Here is a 4973-nt window from a genome sequence, read left to right on the forward strand (position 1 = left end):
CCCTGAAAAGAAAACATAAATTTAGATTATTATCAACTCCTGGGATTATTATAACCCTGTTTTATTATAACCCTGTTTTCAAACCTCTTTTGCAGTATATTTACATTTTCTGCAAAAAGAGACCCTCAGGATCAAAACAAAGTTGGATATGTTAGTCAGTGGAACCAACAAAGGAAGACAGAACTGTAATTGGAAGAAAGATAGATTTCATGTCTTAATCACCAGAACCTTTGAATATGTTACATTACATGACAAAAGAGAATTAAGGTAGTAGATGGAATTCAAATTGCTAATCAGCTGGCTTCAAAGTAAGGAGATTGGGGCACCTGGGTGGCTCAGTTGGTTAAGTGTCCAACTCTTGATTTTGGCTTAGATCATGATCTCAGGGTCCTGGGATAGAGCACTACATTGGGCTCTATGCTCAGTGGGGAGTCTGCTTAAGATTCTCTCTCTCCCTCCCCTAACTCCCATGCGCACAAGCACACACACACACTCTCTCTAAAATAAATAAATCTTTAAAAAAATAAAAAAATAAAGGGAGATTATCCTGGATCATCCATGCAAGTTCATAAGGGTACTTAAATGTGGAAAAGGGAACCAATGTCAGTGATGGATCATGAGAAAAACTGGACCCATCATTGCTGACTTTGAAGACAGAGGAAGGGAACATGAGCCAAAGAATGTGGGCAATCTCTGGAAGTAAGAAAAAGCAAGGAAATGGATTCTCCTCTGGTGCCTTCTTGTTGAATCTTGATTTTAGTCCACTCAGTGAGACCCATTTGGACTTTTGACATACAGAACTATAAGACAATAAATTTGTATTGTTTTAAGACACTAAATTTATAGAAATTTGTTACAGTAGCAACAGAAAACTTATATAAAAACACAAGATTATATCTGAGTTCTCTATTGCCTATAAAGAAGACATGTGATCATAGCCCTAGTAATTTATATACATGACTTAGAGATATTCTGTATATATGATCACTCTGCTAAGAATGGTTATCATTGTGAGTCAGGCAAATCAGAGCTAATATACCCTTTTCTTTATTTCTGTTTGATAAGGTTGCTGACTCTAGCATATTAAATTTATTAAATATAGGTTATTAAATTTGGTTAGCACCTTCTTTTAACACTTATTTCTGAATTCATCCTGCTGAATGGAAAGCATTAAAAGCCAACAGTTTAGTTCCTATTTTAAAGAAAAATTTCAAAGAACTGGTTAAATGACTAGTGCTGAATAATACACGTAATGTGATTTGCCATTGCTCTCAAGCTTCTCCTGCCCACTGCCAAAGAGGGGAATTCTGTAAATCAATTCTTTCAGGAAACATGAACATGCAAACAATCTCTTCTTTATCATTCTTTTTTTTCAACTCTTTCTTTCCCTTCCTTTCTTTTTCCTTCCAAAATGTCATGTACCCCCAGACCTTCAGATTTATAGTACTATAGCAACATAGATGATGAAATATGAATTCCATTCTTTTACTTAAGCCTCAAAAAATCCAGTAAAACAGATATTTTCCACCTGAGTTAATGGAAGAAAAAATAAAATTAAAGAGTTCCCACAACATAGTAGATTGATATATATATTTATCATACACACATTAATATTTATACCCATTCACACTGAAGTGTTGTTATTCAAGTTGTTCCCCATTATGAAGCTGTCTATAACTTCTGTTGCATTTTCTGACCGGAAATATTGGGTGATGGTGTGTATGTTCATTGCCTTAATGGTTACAATGCTTTCTTGAGTATACACTAACATGTACCTTAATTATACCTCAAAAAATCTGTTATAAAATGTTTAAGAAATAGAAAGAGTTACCTATTTCACACAAATCAAACAACTGGCACTAAAAATTTAGATTTTGTCTTTCAAGTATTTTTTTCCTTATATCCAAATTTAGTACTTAAATTTACACCTAAACAAATAATTTATATAAAATATTTTATCCTATTTTTCCCAGAATTTCTTTCTTTCTTTTTTTTTTTTTTTTGAGGACAACTTTTATTGCTACTAGAGGCTTTTATCATCAGTACATGGTTCTGACTGCAATACCATCTTCAGACTGCACAGGGAGCTCAGGATCCAGAAGTTATTAAGAGAAATACAGGTAGAGTGAATAACTTTCATCAAGAAAATACTAATAGCTTAACATAAATCTAAGGTACTGAATTCAGTTATTACACGTTACAGACCCCAATTATAGAGCTGCCCCAACATCTAGACAGTCTCTCCTACTGATTATAAATGAGTGAAAACTGATCAGTTACCAAAAACAAAACAAAAAAACCAAAACCTTAGTTGTTACATGGTTGTTTGGTGAGCACCTGGATATATTTATCACAAATTCTTTTATACAAAAGTCAAAAATGCTTTCAACAAATCTAAGAGTGTCCTAATTACATGCCACTTTTAAGTTCCAATTTAAGATAAACAAAAATGAAAACAATAATTTTGTTTCCAACCTCCAAGAATTGAAATGAGACAAACACAAAATCAATGTGGTAATGCCAGTCCTTTTTCTATTACCACCCCTCATTCATATGGGGCAATTCTGAAGTACCCTTTTTGGATTAATTTGAATCCTGGATTAAACATGGCTGTCACACTGAAATAATTTATTCACTAAATTGCTAAAAAATGATTTTGAGGGTTTCCCAAATCAGTGGAAGTCAGGCTATAGATCCATATGCATAAAGTTCATTAAGTATTCAATAAAGAAGCAAGCAAAAATGAGGAAAATTAAATCAGGACGCTGGAGACAGAGTGTGTGCCAGCTATGAATTTTGGAACTTTAAAAAAAAACTGAATATGAATCTTTGAGATGGGTCAATCTCCGTTACATTTTAGCAGAGAAAAGGGTAGAACTGACAAACACTACAAATTTTTGTTACTTAAAAAAATATTTGGATCTTTTGAATTTCACGCTTTTTTTGGTCTTTAAATGCTTAAATAATATTGATTATAATTTGCCACACAAGCAAACGGACTTTTTTTCTGGCTCACTTCAAATTGGCCTGCTAAGGTATACACCTGTATATAACCTTTCCTGGTTTTCCCATGTTCCCCTTCCCAGAGTAGTCTACCGTAGTTTGCACTTGAAGGTAACACTGGAAGCTACATGACAGAAACCGGCTGCAAAGGTGGACAAGGAGAAGCATGTCCCTCTTGCCTTGATAAATCAGTGCCACATACAGAACCCACATTTTCCGAAGCATTATCTTCATTATAGAGCCGTTTGAGTCTATCATAGAAGTCATCCACTTCCATCTCCTCTACTTTGCGTTTAGCAGAGGTAGGCTTGCACCCACGGGCAGCTGGGGGCTGATGGCAGAAGGCTGCCGCACCTCTGACTGGCACTTCCGGTTAGCTGTTGTCCTTGGAGAAATCTAAATCTGCGCCTGCGACAGAGGAGGGATATAATCTGAACACTCCTTTGTCACAGGTCACCAGGGTGTGCTTGAGGGGACGGTAGACATAAATGGAATTTAGAGGCAGGGAAGACTGCAAAGAGAGGTGATGCACCACAAGCTCCCAACAGTAGATCTGCTGGGAGCTCTCCATCTGTGCTTTCTGAAGCAGTTCAGTTGTAAGAGGAAGCCAATCAGGAATAAGTTTCTTCATTTCCAAACTAACCATGGCCAGAGCAAGCATGGATTCTTTGAATTGTAGAAGTTGGTTGCAGGCCATACAGTGAAGGAGTTGCTTGGTAAGGACTGCCAAATGTTGAGAGGGGCTCAGTTTGGGCAAACTGAAAAGTAACTGAGGCCTAGTTGACACTGCAATGGCATGGAAAATGTGAAGGAAATCCAACGGTGTAGCTGTGTGAAGATCCCAATTCAACTTATCGAGAATAATCCTCTCCATTTTCAGAATTTCAGGTGAAGAACATCCACATAAACTGTCTCCTGCCAACACCTTCAGTACTGGAATTTTCTCATTCTCCCCAACAGTCTTGGCAACTGGGAAAAAACAGCTGATTGCTATACGACTCAAGTATTTTGGATGGGCCTTTACAGTAGCTAAAAACCTGCCCAAAAGACTGCTAGCCAGAGCAAGTTTTCTGGGTAAAGATTGAATTGGTACTTGAGTTTGGCCAGCCACTGAATCACTTCATTTCTCTGGGATGGAGAAACATTCTGATTTGTAGGCATTTAATTTCAATTATTATAGTGTACTTCACTATTATTGTTACTTATGCATATTCTAACACAAACACCAAGCCATTTTTAGGATTTTTTCATGAATAACCATAGGATTTGTGCTTCAAAATTGAAATCAGTTGAAATCTTTAGACTTTTACTTAAGATGACATAAATGTAATTTTATTTCTAAGTGTAACTGATATATAATAGTGTTTAATAAGTATTTAATAAATGAATTAGTTTTTGTACAGTTGAAATAATTGGTTAATTCAGACACACACACACTCACATGCACATGCACATAATCTGTTTATTCATTATAGTGCAATATAATAAAACTCATACTGATCCTGGAGTTAAAACACTACTGTTTTATCCTAGGTTCTCCTATTATCCATGATGCTGGCAAATACACAAGTTCTCTGGAAATCAACTTCCTTTTGTTTAGAATGAAATCCAATATGTTGGAGATACAAATGGCATATCAGGAATATATAACACAATCAGATCTTTAGTGTTTAATTTTTTTTCAAAATGCTATAATCTGCTTAATGGGCTTCATAATCCAAGTTTAAAAGCATATCATATTTTATAAATGGAATCTAATTAATTCTGGTAGAAGTCCTTTGAAAACATACAGTACTGCCCATATTATTGTAAATATATAAATACACCCTGGAAATTTTATATACAAATATAATATCTTTCTTCTGTCATAAATGGGTAAAAAAATCATTATTTTATGACATAAGATGCATAATGAATTTGATACAATCCTTTGTAGTGATGATTTAATCCTAGGATTTGTATCCTATGCA

The 4973-nt window shown here is 35.1% G+C and overlaps 1 pseudogene; it reads right to left on the minus strand.

Moving 5' to 3' along the window:
• Positions 1-2944: 2944 nt before the first annotated feature.
• LOC112838051 (cyclin-I pseudogene) lies at positions 2945-4164 on the minus strand (annotated as a pseudogene).
• Between the last annotated feature and the right edge of the window lie 809 nt (positions 4165-4973).

The sequence above is a fragment of the Callorhinus ursinus genome, unplaced genomic scaffold (genome assembly GCF_003265705.2).
Source record: "Callorhinus ursinus isolate GAN/ISIS: 27379988/994484 unplaced genomic scaffold, GSC_fseal_2.0 scaffold22, whole genome shotgun sequence".
NCBI classification, from domain to species: domain Eukaryota; kingdom Metazoa; phylum Chordata; class Mammalia; order Carnivora; family Otariidae; genus Callorhinus; species Callorhinus ursinus.